The sequence below is a fragment of the Panthera onca genome, chromosome C2 (genome assembly GCF_046562875.1).
Source record: "Panthera onca isolate mPanOnc1 chromosome C2, mPanOnc1 haplotype 2, whole genome shotgun sequence".
NCBI classification, from domain to species: domain Eukaryota; kingdom Metazoa; phylum Chordata; class Mammalia; order Carnivora; family Felidae; genus Panthera; species Panthera onca.
The window spans coordinates 137,742,624-137,763,692 of NC_138347.1; the positions used below are offsets into that span (position 1 = coordinate 137,742,624).

A 21,069-nucleotide genomic window follows, 5' to 3' on the forward strand; every position below is an offset into this window, starting at 1 on the left:
CGTGTATTTTCTTGTTTAATAAGCAAAACACCCCAGAGATAGATACCAATACTGTACTTTTGTACACTTGGAAAAACTGGGGCCAAGAAAATGTTAAGTGGTTTGCCTTGGGTCACATGTAAGTAGGAGCAGTCCAGTTCAGTTCCCCATGATTCCGTAGTCTTCATAAGTTTTGGGGGAATACTTTTAGATAGAGAGAACACCTTCACGATAATATCCATTCGCTTATATGTTTTTAAATTGTATACGAAGTACCTTTTGTTCAAAGTCTAATAAGAAATAAGCATAGCCAAAGAAAAATTTCAAGTTCATGTGCTTCAAGCTAGCAATTCTACCTCTTCCAACCATTTTTAAAGTGGCAATTCTATTCAAATTACAGTAAAACTACAGATAAGAAAATGCCCATGTGCAATAATAAAGGGATGGTTTAAAATTACAGAATGGGATATTCTTCAACTATTAAAATTGAGTATTATAAAGACTAATAGACTCAAAATGCTGACTATACAACAGAAAATAAGAAAAAGAACATTGCTGTATAAGCTGGCTGACAGCATAATAAAAAAAAATGAATAGGGAGTAAAACTAAAAATCTATAACGAAATGTGTATTAAGATTATGGGTGTGTTAAGATTATGGGTATATTTCCTTTTTGTTTCAGTAGTTTCTAAAAATGTGTTATGTTAATTTTGTAATGGAAAACATTTAAAAAAGAGATCCACTATCAAATCAGATTCTTTATTCTAAATGGTGGTCATTTTAAATTATGATAATGAGTGTTTCAGTTAATCATGTATATATTTTTTCTTTCTCAAATAGTTAATTCAGCAAAAAGAACAGTTCTGATGTATCAAAAGATTTTTTAAAAAAACATACTTTGCTAAATCACTGACCAGATTCGTTTGTATAACATATTTTATTTGATCACACATTTCCAAATATGCTTACTACAAAATTATTTTTTTAAAGGAATAAAATTTTAGGAATTTTTATTATGATTTATGCAATTTCTGATTTACGTGGTTTACCGGTGCTTTATGTGTTAATTAACTCACCATCACTAGCACATTGAAATTATATTTTAGACCACTAATTGAAAAAAGTTGTCAATTTCTGCACTTAGTCATGCAGCTATAAATTTCATTGTCTCCTTCATGAGATTAAGGAGTGTCCAATTATGACAATGATTTTAATCCATGAATTCATGAGGCATTTCCTAAGCTTTCCTTAGTTTCTACTAAATTGCATAATAAACTGGATTGTAAAGGCAAGCCACATCATGAAGAAAAATAATTATCGCCTTGTCTTGAGAATGGAAACATTTTCGTATAAAAGCTCCTTATGATGGGAAGTGGGGAGGGCCTGCTGTGAATCCTTGGCCTGCAAAGTCAGGCCCCCAGATAAGTGCCCTGAAAGTTAATAGGGCAGGCAACAGAGAACAGACAGGTCTTTGTGAAGAAAAGGGGCTGTCAAAATTCCATCTTTGTCGTAAATAATTTTTTTAAGAATGTTTAATTCTATCTTTAAATGCTTGCAACTTCTGATATTAATTCCTGTCTAAAACAACACCTACACGAAAGCCTTTAAGCTAGAGTTACTTATTTAAATTAAGCACTTAGACTATGCAAGAAACTATTTTATTATTCAAACTGGAAAAATAAATTCTATTCTTGACTTCCCAGGGTTAGATGAGCTCTTTCTATTTGTCCATCTATCTATCTATCTATCTATATCTATCTATCTAGTTGCTGTTTTACTTCTGAGTGTTCTCTTACTTTCCCCATTTATATATTGGGGGAAAAAAGCATATTCCTTCTTTAAATACCAAAAAGGCATAATATTTTGTGTAATGGGAATTATTTATCATCAACCCTCAAGCTATTAATTTCTTTAAAAAAAGAACTGAAAAAAATGTTTACATTAAGTCATTTGCTCAGCTGCAAATGCCAAAACAAGGATTCAAATGTATTTCAATTGTTTCATCTCATAGTCCTTACAATACTCATAGAAAGAGGTGCTGTCTTTTGAGAATGGTTTTGTGGGAAAAACAATCTTGCTTTGCCATTCTGAGGTTTGACTATTAGCATAAATATTGCTATGAAAAAAATTAATAGAAGCTGAATGCTTTATAAACATAGTGGATGGATTTATCATTCTATTCAGCGATGATCGTTTATACTACCCCACTGCTGATTTAAAATGCAATGGTTGAGATGTAGGCAAAGACAAAATTGAGTTATATCAAGGTGCTGTGTGTCACTGTGCTGGCCAGGGTATCTAATGTAATTTGTCTGTTACAGTGTTTGTGAAATGTTCCATCTGGCACAATATGCCTCTAAGACAGAAGGTGTTGGCATATTAAGGATGCAAGCATTTCACATATGACTATTTACCCATTTATTATTTCAGCAGAAAGGAAGACAACCTTTAGAAAACAGTGAAGACATTAGCAAACACAGACATTTGATTCAGATATCAATTTGAGGACTGCTGCATTCACAATACATCAAGATATTTCAAAGGGGATTTTGTTTTGAAGCTAAAAACAAATAAATCCCAGAGATTTTTGTTCTTTTTGTGCATGGAAATTATACTTTTTACTTTGCTTGGCTGGTTTTCATTTTAAGAGAAAGGGATTTTTAATTTTTTTTAAATCTTTATTTTTGAGAGAGAGAGAGAGACAGAGTGTGAGCAGGGGAGGAACAGAGAGAGGGAGGCACAGATCAGGCTCCAGGCTCTGGGTTGTCAGCACAAGAGCCCGACACGGAGCTCCAACTCATGAACCGCAAGTTCATGACCTGAGCCAAAGTCAGAAGCTTAACCAACGGAGCCACCCAGGTGCCCCAGAGAGAAAGGGATTTTTTCAAAGAAAACTTGTAATGTCACAACAAGGCATGATATGTTAACAGGGCAAATTTTCAGGCAAAGGCGAAGAAAGAAAAACACTCCATTACACATCTAGCTCTTTCATTAAAAACGAAAGAATCACTTGATGGCCGTTGATTACATTTCATGGATCTTTTAACAAATTGCAGTGAATGCTATCTTACCATGCATCACTGCTGCCAATTAACTTGGCACTTTTTAAAAATAATAAGTTTCAGAATGGGAATATATACAACTGAAAGGAGGGGACGCCGACATTCGATTGAAGGAGAGAAGAATGGGGTGTGCTATTTTACATACTGGGAATAACAGACGTGTTGAAACTAAAAGGACATTCACATCCTCTATCATATTGACTTGTAACGATCAATATTTGAGAGAAAATTATGTAGGAGATACCCAACCTGGCACTTCACACCCATCACCTCATTTAATCCTCAACACAAGTCTTATGAAGATGCTGTTATTATCCCATTTTGTCTATGAGGAAATCGAAGTTAAAATAAGTTAAGCAATTACTCAAGCTTGGCTTTACCCCAAGGACGATCTGACTCCAAATCCTGTGTCCTTTCCATGGAGATTCCCTGACCTGGAATATTCCAGAGAGAAGTCCCCCTATGGGAGTATTGTGATAATGCACAATTAAAATTACGCTAAATCCCATTAGAAGCTCTATGGTTGCCTTTCACGGTTTATTCCATTTTCCTTCCCTTAGGTGAGATTTGGAGAATTCATCAAACACAAATCTGGCTGAAATGCAGCCCAGCAGACCTACACTTCCTGCACTTCTTTTCTGTCTGAACCTCAATGCCTCTGCACCTGGAGGTTGCACTTCTGTGTCTTTTTATAACATAAAACAAAACATTTTCCATATTGACTTCCTTTTCCTCTCTGCCAAAGTGCTATTCCTTTTAAACATTTCCATTGTTGACAAAACCCCCTTCTGACAAGAAAGTTGGCCTTCTCCCTCCTTTTGGATGTTTCATGTCTTTTTTACTATCAACTCCTGCCATTTCTGACCCAGTGCATTTCACAGAAAAGTAGCTGCTTTTTCAGACCTACACTAAAAGGGAGACACTTTTAATTTCAGATATTTTTGTTAAGTGCCTTCTTTTCCTTGTAGGTCCTTCCTTGACATCAATCATCCTCCTGTCTGTAACACACCAGGTCTCACTCTATAAGAACAGTAAGAAAAATACCTTACACAATCAGAACCATACTCCTTACCTTACCATACTATTGGTAAGAACCATACTATTGCCTTAATCTACTTCTCTGAAATAATAGTTTCAACTGCCTCTCAAATCAAATGAAAATTCCATGACATGGCCTTTCAATTTCTTCACAAATTGATAAATTAACCCCACCATTCTATATTGGCTATATTAATATCTCCACGTATAAATTGTTTGATCTTCTGCAAGATAAACCCTACCTGCCTCTTCCTGAACAATATGTATATATTGATGTATACATACACATATACCTATGTACCATGGTATATAGATGCGTGTATATGTTTTACATTATTATGTAATAATCTTTCTAATGTAGGTATTCATGGTGTGGAAATCCTTATTACTGTCAACCTCAGTGTTAATATTAGCTAAAAATTATTAGTTTTACCTTCTACTGAATTTTATGTAGGTTGAGTCAGAATGTACATTGTTTTATATCTGACTTCTTTCTCTTAATGCTTTTGAGATACACTCATTACATACATCATTTGTTCATTTCATTTATGGCTGAGGAGTGGTCCATTGTGTGAATATAGCACAATTTCTTTATTCATTCATCTGTTGATGGATATTTGGATTTTTCCAGTTATTTTAGATTATTAAAAACCTTTGTGGACATAGGTTTTTCTCACTGAATTAAAAAAAATGACTGGAAAAGTTACTTTGCTCTTTGACTTTCTTCCCACCAGGAACTCAGGTTTAACCTCTCCTTATTAAGCTATCTTCTTCTGCTACATTTCAATTACCATGAGGAAAGGATTATATCCTTTTATCCAGCACATGACACATGTAATATCTTCCAGTAAGTGTTAGATGAATTAAACATTGTCAGACTGCTGTTTAAGATAGTTTCTCCAAGAATCCTGTTTTGATACACAAAACCAACCTCTTAGCACTCATGAACATCCTTCTATATTCTGTCCTTTCTGTGACTTTTGTCTGAGGTTCTCTGGGTTTGTATGTTTCTCTTGACCTTCTTAGATATCCTGGTTTGTATTTCTTTTGTGACTCTCAGGGACAGCCACACGGCCATTGCCCTCTAAATATGGGTGGCTGGTTCATCAGCCTAATCCCGAAATGTAACACACACACACACACACATGCACACCAGAAACTCTAGGCTGAAGACTCACCTCAGGGAAGAAATCTGGAATAACTGTTCATCCAGATTCATCTCTTTGTGAAATTACCTCCCTAAAGGAAAAGGATAAAATATGAGGGAGCAGGGAAAAGTTCAAGCAGGATCTGCATTGCCAGTGCAAAGTCAACGTAGGGCCCGAACTCACAAACCATGAGGTCGTGACCTGAGACAAAATCAAGAATTGGACACTTAACTGACTGAGCCACCAGGCACCCCAGAACACACAAATAGTTCTTAAAATTTTAGTGTGCAAAAGTACCTGGAGATGTGTGGGAAATTCATATTCCCAAGGCTTACATTCAAGTATTCTAAGTAGGGACAGTAATCACATTTTAAATAAATGTACCAGGTGACTCAGAGACAGATGTGTAAACTTTTGCTGCCCAAAGTGCGGTCCTTGGACCAGCAGCATCAGCATCATCTGCAAGCCTTATTAGAAATGTAGTATCTTGGGATCCTCCCTAAACCTTCATCATCAGAATGGACATTGTAAGAAAATTCCCAGATGATTCCAGTGCTTCAGGTACACAGCACACTGTGAGAAATGCTGGCTATACAAACCAAGTAGGGATGGTGATCCCTCTGACTGTTGGTTATTTTTCCCTAGAAGATTCTAATTATATGGTAGCAAAATATAAAAACAGAAACAGACAACATTTAGCGTTTGTTAAGCACTCACCGTGTGCCAACCCCACTCTGTATGGTTCCCATGATGCTTTTATTTCAGTTCTGATAACTGGGAAGTTTTGCAGGCTATAAGAGAGAGCACACCCTTGGGGGACTAGACAGTCCTGGGTTTGAATCTCGATGTTTTTTTTCACCTGCTAAGAACATAACCTTGGCATGCTTTGTAATGTTTCTAATTATCAGCATGGCTCCTTTAGAAATAATGCTCCACTGCAGGTTTTGGTGAGAAGTAAAAGACCCCCGAGTGACGTAGAGCATGTTAAGTAGTTGGTTCTCTCATTTCTGGACCTAAATAAAATGTACGTACACTCCCCATTTCCCTGACCTCCATGCAGTGCCGATCTGTCATAATTCTATTTGTTCTTTTAATAATTCACTTCAAATTTAAATATGTTTATTTTCATCACAGTGCATTTTTTCACATGTTCGGGGTGCATTTTTTCTCTCATTCAGTCAAAGAACATTCGACCATTCTGTCCTGCCTTTAGAGTATTAACAAGAATGAGAGATAACTTGACAAAATAATTCTGAGATCACCATTCCACAGTGACTGACCTGTAATAATATTATATAGCACTAACTCAGCCATTGTTCCAAATATATATTGTGTACCTTCCAAACTAGATGGAGGCAGATACAGAGTCTCTTTTCATTGGTCAACTTGCTGCAACAAGTCATAAGTGTGAAAGGTAGCAACAGGACTGTACTCATATCTTTAGGATATGAAAGTTATTAAGAACTTGAATCTGAATCAATGCATAAAGAACCATGTAAATAATTAAATTATTTGCTAATATGACTCTGAAATTTCCATGACCACCTGCCCTCCTTCTTGCAGGAAACCAAGTTATATTTCTTACAATCTGGGGCTCTGTTCCTACATCTGTTGTTGAAACTATTTATCTCACTTAAGACAGAGACCGTAACTTACGTGTTTTTCTGCAGCAAGTAACACTCTACCTGGTCTAGAAAAAGTCCTCAAGAGGTATTTGTTGAACTGAACTAACCACAGAAAGACAAGATATAGGAATTGAGATTTCCTGACTCAAAAAAGAAAAATGCAGTATTGAAATATATGATTCCTCTCTATCACAGCTTTATGACATATAGAAATAGTTTAACTATTAATATTGAAGGATTATTCTTCATTTCTACTAAGGATAAAATGGTTTTACCGTTACCCATAGAAGAATTTTCATGAATTAAATAAACACCTTCTGACCAAAACATGTGAGACAATAGAACACATCCACTAGAGAGATCAGAGAACCTTGTTTCAGAGTTAAAACAAAAATAAAAACACATATATACATATGTGTGTACACACACATATATAAAGGTAGTTTAGGCAGAGTGTAATATTTTCTGGAGAACGATGAAATGAGTGATTTCTCTTAAAATGATACTAAAATACATATTGAAATAATTTGGAAAATTAAATATATAAAATTATTTGTGCCCCCCTATGCCCCAATCATAGGCCACCAGAGACAGCCACTGGACCAAGTTCTGTCTTCATAGTGTTTAATTACACACTGTGAAATCTCAAATTCTATTCTTGGCCCAATTCCTTCTTCTCTTCATTACTATCTTGTCTTACTCATGATATGATCCCTGCCATTATCTGTGACATATGGTATTGGTTTGTTGTAAATTTGAAACTCCAAAATGTCATTTACAATGGCATAAGAAAAATGAAAGCTTGTAAGAGTGAACATAACAAAATATATGTGAGACCATTAGCTAAAATTTGCATAATTTTCCTGAGATATTTAAAAATAATGTTTTACAGTAGACAAACCCAATATAGTAAAATTGTCAATTTTTTTTTCAAATTGATCTATAGGTTTGATAAAATTGCAAAGCAAACTCTCACTAGTATATTTCAAAGAATTTGACAAACTTATTCTAGATTTATGGGATAGAAAAGAGCTAAGAAAAGTCAAGACACTGATGAAGAAGAATCATCAGGTAAGATTTTTAATAGTAATTAAAACAGTGTGGTATTGGCACAGAATTGATCAAAGGGACAGAGAGAAACCAGAAACAGACTCAAACATGGAAACCTATTTTATGATGTGGCTAGTAATGAAAATCGTGAGAAAATGTTAAAATATTCAAAGCATAGTGCTGGAACAATTTTTTTTTTTAGTTGAAGTGTAGTTGACATAGAATATTGTATTAGTTTCAGGCATACAACAAAGTGATTCAACGTTTATACACACAACAAAGTGGTCACCACAATAAATCTAGCTACAATCGAACACCATACAAAACGGTTTGACTATTATTAATCGTAGTCTCTATGCTGTACATTGCATCCATGTCTTACTTATTTTATAACTGGAATTTTACACCTTTTAACCCCCTTACCCTATTTCGTCTCCCTCTCCTGGCAACTACCAGATTGCTGTCTATTATCTATGCATCTGTTTCTGTTTTGTTTTATTTCTTTTGCCTTTTAAATTCTACATATAAGTGAAATTGTATGGTATTATTAATAACAAATTTGTTACAAAATTGTTATAAATTAAAAGCACTGTATTACTTGTATGGAAGAAAAATTAAAATATATTCCTAATACTATATGCAAAAAATAATTTCAGCTTAATCAAAGACAAACTTAAAAAGGCAAATTTTTTAAACCTTTAGAATAAAATATAGGATAATTGTTGTTCAACTCTGAATGTTATAGGACTTACTAAACAATATATGAAAAGGCATAGAGGACACAAAGAGAAATATTGAGAAAATTGATGATAATAAAATTATGAATGTCTGCTCATTAGAGTACAGTATTTAAAGAATATAAAGAAAACCCATTTAATGGGAAAAGACATTTGCAACATATTAACTGACAAAATTTACAATCACTACAAATCAGTAGGAACGTGTAGAAATAATTTCTTTCAATGTGCATAAGACTTGAACAAGCTCTTTAGAAAAGAACAAATACAAGTTACCATTAAATATCTGGAAAGATGTGTGACCTCATTGGTAATTAGAACAATACAGGAAAATCCACAATAAATGACCATGTCACAGACGCAAAATTAGCAAAAGCTAAAAATTCTGGAATAATTAGTGTCGGCGAGCCTGTAGAGCAATGGGAAGTCCTATATCTTATCGATTGAAAATTTGCTCAATTTCTAGTCCAGCATCTGTCAAAAAGAAGCTATTCCACAGAGACACCAGGAGATATGTATAAGAATCTGTAACATTGCTGCTCATAACAAGAGGAAGAAAAAACACCTAGAAATCGTTCCACAGTAAAATGGATATAGAAAGCATGGGATAGTCACAAAGAGAATACCATAATGAAACTCAATCATAGGCAGCTACTTTATCAGCAAAAAAATAAAAAACAGTTGTTATAGAGGATAATGCCATTATTCTATTTATGTAAAGTTTAAAAAAATGGAACTAGGGAATTTATTCAAAGATGCATATATGTGCAGAAAACTATTAAGAGTGAATCATTAGCACAACACTCAGAAAACGGAACCCTGTTGATGGGAGAGGTAGAGGGCAAGACTGGGAAATGACTCAGATTTTCACTGGCGTTGGTAATGGTCTAATGCATGGAGGATACTTTGATGTCTATTCTTGGTAGTATATCCATTGTATACACTCTCGTGAGACATATTGCACATTTCTAAAATTCCTTTTTAAAAATGCACAGAAGTCAGATGCTATTTGGATGCAAAAATCCCCTGGCAACTATTGGAGTCGTTTAGGGAAGAGATGGTGTCCTGTCTCAGTAGAGACAGAAAAGAATCATTGACTAGAGAGATTTGTAAAGTGCATTCCTTTCAATTAACAGTATTTGTTGGGTCCACAATTTAACATTGTGATCGAATGAAACAAGTTTTCAAACTTGATTCCTAGTTTGGGGCGCCTGGGTGGCTCAGTTGTTTGAGTGACCCACGTCAGTTCAGACCATGATATCATGGTTCATGGGTTCGAGCTCCATGATTCAGATCCTCTGACCCCTTCTCTCTCTTCCCCTATCCCGCTCATACGTGCTGTCTCTCAAAAATAAATAGACATTAAAAAAAAAAAAAAGAATTATTGCTAGTTTATTCCTTGTCCAACTTAGTGGATGTCGGAACCATTTGTAGAAAAAGGAAACAGTAAAGTTGGTTTAGGAAAGGGTTTTTTACTCTTATAGCTCAGATAACTTGGACTAAATATATATTTCGCTCAGTGAAAGTTTGCTAAAGAAATGAGATTAAAGTTTTGGAGGCAATGTGATCTCATCTAGCTGGAACTTCTTCCAATCTTAATAATTTTATTATCTTGAAATACTTTTGTATGCAGTCCACAGGGTGTGCTTGTTTGCCTGTGCGCCCAGACATATGCTTGATGGTTGTGCCACTTACTGCTGTATTTCCTCTCAGTAACAAATCCACTCTTTGTTGCCCTGCTTTGTGATACTATAGCTGGACCCTGGAAACATTTCTTCTTTGCACCTGGAACAAGATTAAGCTTTGTAACTTGATGGCACTGGAGGAACACTACAGGAGGAAGTGACTTCTTTTCTTCTAGTGTACTTTCCCCTGCTCTTGCAGCCCTTGGCGGACATGCAAAACACTCGTTTACACTCCCCTGCAAATGAATTTCAGTGGTTGCCCAGAGGGTAGTTTCCCAGAGTATTGTAGTGGTGCCCCTAGAAGCAGCTTTTCAGTGGTTCTCACCAGCACGGTACTTGGTACTTTCCTGCCTTCCAGCCCTACCTGGCAGCATCCCAGCAAATTTCTCTGCCATTAGGGCCGCTAAAGCTACCTTTTTACAACGAAGTCTGAATCGCAACCTTTGTAGGGGATAGGGAACATCTTCTAATGTGTTCCTTCTTTAGGTACTCTGTCTTATCCCTAGAGGTAGTGGCTGCTTCTAAAATGCCCTTTTCTGGAATTCTTTAGCATCCTCTTTATTCCTTTGCCGTTAATCTGTTGTTATTTAATAATTCTTTCTATTAAACTAACCCTATTCAATTTATTGTATGATCTCTATTTCCTGGCTGAAGCCTGACTGATAGAAAGATCAAGCCTCTTCTGCTGATGAGTGCCCTACAAAATTTTTCAGGAACTACCTGACCTATCTCCACTTCTGTATTCTAACCCCCCCCCAGTCAAAGGCTACCCTAGAATTCTGTTTGAACAGTATCTGTTTTCTTTTACCTTTACGTGAACAGGTTTTGCACCTGTTACACAAAGACTGTAACTCTTTGTTCTGACCTTTGGTGGCAGGGAAATTACCTTTGAAGAGTCACTCAGAAGGCAGAATAATCCACAGTTTTCACTGAATATGCTTTTAGATCAGAAAGCTACATGTTCTCTTTGAACAGTGAAAATAAATAGAAAAAGATAAATTTTAAAAAGCCAATATGTTTCGACAAATGATATATTCGTGTGCCATGGAGAATAAATGACTTCAATAATCATAAAAGAATGCTGCTGGAATCACAATATTTTTTTTCCAAATCAGACTTTATTCTATGAGATAAGTAAACTACGCATCATCCATTGACTTTTGCCTTCATTAGCCTCTGAGTTTCTGCTCACTGAAAATGAAAGCCCCCCCCACCCCCACTCTCTTTTACCTACATGATTAATGACACTTGCTAATCACCTGTCTCTTTCTGCATAGTTCACTGCAAGTGTGAGAAATATTGTCAGAAACTAAATGAACCTTTTGGAGTTGACTGATTTCTCCCAATTTTTATGATTTTACCCAGCATCTGAATGGCAATTTATTTTAAAGTAAAAGAAGAAAACTCTCTCCAAGATTCTGATTTCAGATCCCTACTAAAGCAGAAAATGCACAACCTAAATAAAGTTGTTTCCAGAATTTACCTGATAAAACTTTTGCCTTTGTAAGGCCTTGTCAAAATACATTTAAAAGGCAATTTAATTGTTTCTTTTATTCTTATTGTTCCATGTGCTGATTGAGCCGAATGTGAATAAGCTGTATTTTATCCAACTGACTCCCCTTCCAGACTTATTGTACCGTTCAAACCACAGATGGAATTTGTGGACAGATATACAATTTTATTTATTTTTTTAAATGTTTGTTTATTTTGGAGAGGGAGAGGGAGAGACAAAGAGCACGCAAGTAGGGAAGGAGCAGAGAGAGACGGAGAATCCAAAGCAGGCTCTAGGCTCTGAGTTGTCAGCACAGAGCCCGACGTAGGGCTCAAACTCGCAAACCATGAGATCATGACCTGAGCCGAAGTTGGACACTTAACTGACTTAGCCACCCAGGCGCCTCAACAAATATAAAATTTTAAATCTGACACATGTTATTTGTAAACAGAATGAGATTCAGGGTATCATTCAACTTTGTGAGTATGTCTAATCTGGAAGGTTAAACATAGTTTAAAAACATGAAAAGAACATGAACCTCCTTTCCACTTGCTGGATGGGATGCTGTCTGATTCATGAACACTTTAATAAAGCCAATTAGATATGTAAAAAATTTAGCAGAACGCATGCTTATTAACTGATAATTATGGGTATTTCATTTATATTTTACACTTATGTGCATAAATAGTACTTGTAAAAAGAGAAGCACATATGAAGTATATTTTTATTAAGGATTCTTAACACAGTAAAAAAAAAAAAAGGCAAATCATTGGAATTCACATATGTCGAACATTGGAGTTGAAAGTAAATTGAAATCTCAGACCCGTGGTGGTTTTGGAGTCTAATTTCTGATGAATTGTGGGTTTTTTCTTTGTTTTGATTTGTTTTCTTTTGTTCTGTTTTATCCAAGACAGAGAGTTCCTTTTCATTAGAGGAGAACTGGTTTCATGGCAGCATGGTATTTAGAAAAGTCTGGGTGTTCAAGACTAGAGAATCTGAGTTCAAATCTTGTGCTTGCCCTACAACTTTGGACCAGTTAGGTTAGCCCGTTGGGCCTCAGTGTCTCTCTCCATCTATAAAAGAGAGAATAATATTTAACGTAGAATTATTGGAAGGACTGAATTAGGTGATGCAACTAAACTACAGAGTACAACTCCAAACACAAAATATGTAACTTGCCTTCTCTACTATGGCCCCAGCATTCACAGAACTACAATCTGAAAACTCCAAAACATCATAGAAAGGTCCGGAGGCCTAGGCCAAGTCCATCTAGGGAAGGTTCACCACTGTGAGATTTTAACCATACCCAACTGTCTATCAGTAGTTAGTAGTGAATTCTTGATCTCCATGTATCTATGAGCTCTGACATACTCAGAAGGTGTTGATGAAATGGATGAAAACATAGATCACTTTTAAATCTCACATATTTCCCTAGTACTATTGAAATACAGTAAACACGGGAAGAACCACAGGTTGATGAATTTTCAAACACTGAGCACACTCGTATAACCATCACAAGGATCAGGAACAAATAATTGTGAAAATTCCAGAAGGCCCCATTTGTGTCCCTTCCAGTCACCACCTCTTACCCTCATTCCACGGACAACCCTTATCCTGGATTTTAATGTCAAACATTAGTGTGGAGAATATGTTGAGTTTAAGTCACTTTTCTACTGTTTAATCATTGATAATCTTTTTTTATTATTTTTTAATGTGTATTTATTTTTAAGAGACAGAGCACAAGTGGTGGGGGAGGGGCAGAAAGAGAGGGAGACACAAAATCTAAAGCAGGCTCCAGGCTCTGAGCTGTCAGCACAGAGCCCAATGTGGGACTCGAACTCCCAAACCATGAGATCATGACCTGAGCCAAAGTCGGATGCTTAACCGACTGGGCACCCCAGGTGCCCCTCATTGATAATCTTTATTCAACAAATGTCTGTTCAGTAGCTCTTAATGGCCCATGAATTATACTGCCAATATATGATAGTGAATGAAATAAAACTTACTTCCTGCCCTCATGGAGCTTATTATCTAGTAAGAACTAGGAAAAAAAAACTCTAATAATACACACTTGATGAGCCAAAATCCAAATTTATTCCCTAGGAGAAACATACCTGCAAATTACTAGTGATTTACAATTCCAGCAGTTAATCAGTTTTCGCACAAATGACTTGGCATTAAGGAATCATCTCTCTAAATTCTATTCAGGATTCTATACTGAACTTAAAGGCTTCATGAACAATCAATAAGGGATTTTATTTTTTATTTATTTTTAATTTTAAAAATGCTTATTTATTTTGAGAGAGAGAGAGAGAGAGAGCGCGCACCCATGTGCTTGAGTGGGGGAAGCAGAGAAAGAGCAAGAGAGAATCCCAAGCAAGCTCCATGCTGTCAGAGCAGAGTCTGATGTAGGGCTGGGTCTTATGAGGTGTGAAATCATGACCTGAGCTGAAATCAGGAGTCACATGCTTAACCAACTGAGCTACCCAAGTGCCCCAAGAAGGGATTTTATTAAAATTATAAATGTGTCAAGAGAAGGGAGGGAAATGTAGGATTAACTCGTGTTTCTCTAGCTCATGATATCCAGTTACAGTCTGTAGAGTATTAGCTCCATCAGAAATTGATCAGCTTTGAAAATGGCCGGTTACACAAAGGTGTTTTATTTTAGATAAATATGATATTTCTTTAGCCTTTAATATGTTAATGTTATTTCTGATCATCCAAGATTTTATAATACGTAACATTTTCCAAACATACTGAATCACAGAACAACTTTTCTTAATAAACCATCTTCTTGAACAAGTTGCTAGGAGGAAGATGTTGTAGCATAATGGTTAGTAAAGGGTATTCGTGTCTGACAGTTCTTCATTCAAATATCTCGTATGGGGCCAAGGACTTGACATATCTGAGCTATTGTGATCTCATCTGTAAGATATAATTAATTGTATATACTACATAGAATGGTTAACAAAATCAAATTAGGGATCATATATAATGTATTTTGTATGTTCCTCATTGCAAAGGACACACATTTGTGTGTGTGTGTGTGTGTGCGTGTGTGTGTGTGTGTGTGTGTGTGTGTTTGTGTGTGTATAAAAATAAACAGCCAACACATAGCTATGAAGATAGAACCTCCATTATATATAAAGGAACTGTATTAACCCAGAAATCAGCAAAACTGCTTGAATGGCATAATTTGAGAAACACAGGACCAGGCCGTACATTTCCCTACTCTATTTTATTTATTTTATTTCACACCTCTTCTCTCCCTTGGTTTTCATATCCTTGCCCCAAGATGTGTCGTCTGTGACTCTATTCCTCTCTCTAGACAGCTACCAAAAAGGCCCTGTTCTTTCATTCTTAACTAGAAATTAAGGTGCTCATTTATCAATAAAATATTTACTGAGACTTTCTTAAAGAATGACTCTAACTCAAGGATATATTTAATTGAAAAGACAATACTTGAAGATAAAAAGAATCTTAAAGATCCAACATAATGAATCTCTAATGAGGAGAAGATAGGAAGTCATTTGGGGGACTGAGCGGTCTTTTTATCTTCCGCATAGACCTATTGGCTGAGATTATAAACATAGGCTTCCGCAAATGTGCAATTCTTATATACCTTTTTAAGCGAAATCCCTGGCACAGTTCAAGAATGTGGTTTTGAGCAAAATCCCACTTTGTCCCCGACACGTATTTTCACTAGTAGGCACATCAATTTTTACCATCCTTGCTCTTACCCCCTCATACACGATTCAAATCCCAGTACTCTCAAGAGAGTGACTATATCCACTTTTAGCACAGCATCTCTGACAGGTGGGTACCACCTAATCTAAACATTAACTTTCTATTCTCTTTTGAGCAGGGTATTTGTTTAAAATGTCACACCCTCATAAAAATGTCTAATTTTTATGAGAAACAATGTTTATTCCAAAATGACAGCATATACTTGAATAGGCTCAAATTATACCAGTCTTGTAGACTTTATGAATTTTAAATTACATGATATGATACAATACAATGTATAGACGTTTCCCTGTGTTTGGTTTTCTTTTTTTTTCTAGTTTAATATTCTTTTATTATGATTGCATGATAACATCAAATGTTGAAGTGTTACTTATTGGAAATGGCAGATAATCATAAGGGAAGCTGTGGGAGTTGTTAAAATTCCTGAATATGAATAATAATGCTTCCTATTTATAAAGGACCTTTCTTCTCAGAAACCTAAATTGCTTTAATGGTGTTATTCTACGATATATATGTCTCTCTCTGCAGTAAGTAGGGGGCAATACTACCTATTCATTTGTTGAATTAGGCTATAGAAGGGAGACCGATTCAGTGCCCTGAAATTCAAGAGCGAGTAACACACATGATATTAGAATTCAGGCGTCTGAATTGACTCTCACCCTTTTGCTGAGTTGAGTGTACCTTATTTCATTCATTGATGGTTAAACTTTAACTCTATTATTGCATCTAGAGATGGCATGTTCACCAAAAAAGGTGTTCTTATTTTTAATGCCACATATAATATTGTAATAACAGAATACAATTTTGCTTTTCTTTTTTTAATGCTGATTTATTGATTTTGAGAGAGAGAGAGAGAGAGAGAGAGAGAGAGAGGGAGACTGAGCATGAGGAGGGGAGAGGCAGAGAGAGAGAGAGGGAGAGAGAGAGAATCCTAAGCAGACTCCATGCTCAGTACAGAACTGGATGCGGGCTCAGTCTCACAACTGTGAGATCATGACCTGAGCTGAAATTGAGAGTAAGAGCTTAACTGACTGAGCTACCCGGGCCCCAATTTTGCTTTTCAATGTAATTTTTTTCTTGAGTCTTCAGACTACAGAGACAATAAAACACTGATATAAAAATACCATGTGTTTCTTTTTTGAAAGAGCACTTGTATGACATTCTTGTGTGACAGATAAAGGAACGAAGTCTCTTTGGGTAGTAAAAATAAGTGAGTGACATTATTTCAGAGGAAACAATATGGAATCATTCTAAAGAAGTGCAATCTCAGTAAGGTTGAAAATGGAAGAATATTCAGAGGGTTTTATTCTATTACATTGTGACACATTTAGTAGAGATGTTTTTCGTGGGGGCACTGGTACATGTTTAACAACAGTCTCTGGAGTGGAGAAAAAGTTGTGATTTGCAGCGTTTGTCAGTGTCTGTGTTGCAAAGATTCCCATCATGGCCAATTTCATGTTGCCAAGGAGTCACTGAACAAGAATTGAAGGAGATACACAGGCCAGCATGGCCTGACACTTGCACATTATTGGCTGTTGTATGCCATGCCATATATCTATTTCTATTTGTGGCGGCCACCACTATGCACTTAGAAGACCTTTGACTACAAGGATGGCGGTTAATCAGCAGCCATGCTCCAGAACCATCATATTTGAGCAGAGGACATACCTCTTAGGATGACACCCAGCCAGTGGCAAGATGGCAGGGATGCTAAGGCAAGCCTATTCCTGGAAGACTTGAAATGCCTCTAAGGACAGACTTTGACTCACATACTTCACCATGGCTTTGCCAAACCTTTTCTTAAGGTCCTTGGCCATATGAGTCACTTCTGCCTTATCCCTGAGTCCTGTCTCCCTCATTTAAGGACAGACCTGCATTGAGTTCTCATGGCTTTCCCAGTCTTTCCCATTTTCTTTCATAGGTATTTCCCCTAATAAAATCCCTGCATGCTTAATTCCATCTTCTTGTCTGCCTCTTGAGGGATCTGGACTAACATTCCATTTCAGGAGTACCACTATGTAACAAGAACTATTGTTATCTCATCCATATTACTTGGACCAATTTGAGGCTGTCTGCAACTGTAGTGAAAACTTCTCATGAGCACTTACAACTCCCTAATACAAGCACTCCTCCTATGCTCAAGCAACCCGGTAGAAGCTGGACATATAGGAGAGTTACTATCTCCCAAGTATGACTGTCAACCAATGAAAGCATTAATGTAGTGGATAAATGCTCATTTTCTTGCCTCCCTGAGACATTCTAAATTATGTTTCAGAAGGTCACATATATTTCATGCAGAAAGTTGCCAATTTACCCTCTCTTTCTTGGCAATCTTCCCTTCCCTGCTCCCTCTCCAATATAGCTTCTTGGGCTCACCTTCCAAATAAACTACCTGTATCCAAATCCATGTCTCTGGTTTTGCATTTGTGGAAACTGAAGATAGGGCACATCATTAAAATCAAGTGAGATACATTTTAAATTGCTTTATTTATATATGGATTCATAAATTCTAAGTCTACTGCATTGAAAAAACAAATTGAGTGAATCTGGCCAGGTATAAGGAAACAGAGTAGAATGGAGACATGGTAAACTGAAGAGCACAGGCTTTATCTACAGGAGATGGTAGTTCCTCACTGTTCATTTGTTATGCAAAAATTTGGGTCTAGACAGCCAGGTATTGTGATTTTTACAGGGAAGCAATTAATTCAAATAATACATATAAGTAAATTTCAAGATTTTTATTTTTTTTTTTTATTTTTTTTCAATATATGTTTATTGTCAAATTGGTTTCCATACAACACCCAGTGCTCATCCCAAAAGGTGCCCTCCTCAATACCCATCACCCACCCTCCCCTCCCTCCCACCCCCCATCAACCCTCAGTTTGTTCTCAGTTTTTAACAGTCTCTTATGCTTTGGCTCTCTCCCACTCTAACCTCTTTTTTTTTCCTTCCCCTCCCCCATGGGTTTCTGTTAAGTTTCTCAGGATCCACACAAGAGTGAAACCATATGGTATCTGTCTTTCTCTGTATGGCTTATTTCACTTAGCATAACACTCTCCAGTTTCATCCACGTTGCTACAAAGGGCCATATTTCATTCTTTCTCATTGCCACGTAGTACTCCATTGTGTATATAAACCACAATTTCTTTATCCATTCATCAGTTGATGAACATTTAGACTCTTTCCATAATTTGTCTATTGTTGAGAGTGCTGCTATAAACATTGGGGTACAAGTGCCCCTCTGCATCAGTACTCCTGTATCCCTTGGGTAAATTCCTAGCAGTGCTATTGCTGGGTCATAGGGTAGGTCTATTTTTAATTTTTTGAGGAACCTCCACACTGTTTTCCATAGTGGCTGCACCAATTTGCATTCCCACCAACAGTGCAAGAGGGTTCCCATTTCTCCACATCCTCCCCAGCATCTATAGTCTCCTGATTTGTTCATTTTGGCCACTCTGACTGGCGTGAGGTGATATCTGAGTGTGGTTTTGATTTGTATTTCCCTGATGAGGAGCGACATTGAGCATCTTTTCATGTGCCTGTTGGTCATCCGGATGTCTTCTTTAGAGAAGTGTCTATTCATGAATTTCAAGATTTTTAAAAAGCTATGTGGACAAAATAAATACACCTTGTGTATACAGAAGTGGCCCTTGAATTTGTGATCAGTGATTAGAGATTTTGGACAAAGATCCTAGTGGATTTAAACATGTAAAATGCAAAAATAAATGCCACTTCTTCGATGCCATCTACTTTCAACAATAGCTTCTTGATCTTTCCATGTCCTCTTTTTTATACCCTTAAGAGAATTCCAGAGCTTGTGGCCTATCAAATTCAATAAGGGAATAGGTGAGTGAGTCACCAGGGCATCACATGCCTCATATGGCTTATATATGTGAAGGAATTAAGAGAAAAAGAGGGTTTTATTCTCCTTTCTCAGACACGAAGCTTCTGATGTTTAAAGACAGAGGCAAGTTGGGGGAATTCTTGTTCCAAAATAAAATGTTGCTAACTTACAAAGAAACTGCTGAAGACCAAATTTTCTTATGCTAACCTGAAATGCATTCAACTTTACCTTGCTTTCAAATTGCATTTGCTGTATCTGTTTTTTTGTTTGTTTGTTTGTTTTTTTTTTTTTTTTTTTTTTTTGGTACTATATTATTTTTTAAATGATTTCCTTGCTGGTAAATTGTAGCCCTTCTATGGTCACTTCAAATTGTTGCTGCAGCAAACTTTTCTCCAGTGTTCACTTATCCCTCTTTTCTTAACTCCTTATCCTTTATAAGACTTAGCTCGAATATGATCATCTCAGTGAAAATTTGCTTCCGTGAACATATAGGCAGAGTTAAGAATGCTAGGTATTTAAAGACACTTGCATAAATCATTATCCTTGACAATATTGACATTGTATGATTATTATTGGTTTCATTGTCTATCCCTCTATATGGGAATCCAGTGGAGGACTGGGCCACATGTACTTTTAATTCCACTGTCTAGCTTAGTGCCTGGGGTATCCTGAGGGACTAACACATATTTCATGAGTAGATGCAAGTTCCTGACCTAACCTCTCTTTCTTCTTTCCATTACATCTTCCCATCTTCTTCTGCTCCTCATGCTAGCAAGGCTTATGATGAAAAAATACAATTGGCATCACAAGACCTATTTCATTATACCTCATGGATCCTGGAATTTCCTTCTCCACTTCCTTCTTAAATCCTGAATGGAACTGTAAGAAGAATATAAGAAAGCAAAAAAAACACAGAGGAGGCATTGACTATGCAAATTTGCCAATAACTAGGGATTCGTACTCACTTATCATTGGAGGAGTGATATTATACCTCATTTTAGCCTCGCAGAAACCCTTAGAGGTAAGGAGGGTAAACACTATGATTGCAAATTAGAGAATGCTAATGAATGAGGATACTGAAGTATAGAATGAGTGTGACCTAGTATGTTCTATTCATTCCTTTCCCACCTTTAGGAAAATAAATAGGGGACTATTTTTTCCCCTCAAGTCCCCTTTGAATGACAGACTCTACACCGCCTTCTTGTTTGTTTTTGGGGGTTTTGTTGTTGTTGCTTGGGTTTTGGTTTTTACTTTTTTTACTATTGTCTCTATTAGCTGGCTTCACTGAAAGTCAAATCCAGTGACAACTCAGCCAGAATAAATGAGTAACGTGCTAAGTAATGTTACGCAGATTCTTCTGTGAAAGGAATTCAAGACAGCCTTGACATCCATCTATCAAGCATGGTTAGTACTAATAAAATCAGGCCTCCCACAGTGCAGGTGGATGGGCTGGCTGACCTTGTATCTCAAATGATTCATGGTAATTTGTGGTTCCTCATGATAATTAGAAGTCCTGCAGGAGGAAAAAACTAAATAACTCCCTCCAACTGATGCACGTTGTCAAGAAACAGACCTTATATACCTGTATTTCTCTGTGCCCCTCTAATCAAGTGTCTTGAGCATCTCATTTTAGAAGGTGGCAAAGTGCATAAGATAGAAGCT

General features: G+C 36.5%; 1 long non-coding RNA gene across 4 annotated transcripts in view; it reads left to right on the forward strand.

Annotated features, from left to right (window-relative positions):
- LOC132683037 (uncharacterized) overlaps window positions 1–21,069 on the forward strand; it is a 62,734-nt gene that overhangs the window by 26,820 nt on the left and 14,845 nt on the right. For 2 of the 4 annotated variants that reach the window (XR_009612015.3, XR_013557785.2), the window contains 2 exons: window positions 20,184–20,428; window positions 20,683–20,811. The exons of 1 other annotated variant lie outside the window; for it this stretch is intronic. This is a non-coding gene — a long non-coding RNA (uncharacterized LOC132683037). Of the gene's footprint in view, window positions 1–20,179; window positions 20,429–20,682; window positions 20,812–21,069 lie in introns of those variants that run through there. One more of the 4 variants, XR_013557786.2, reaches the window with a different exon arrangement.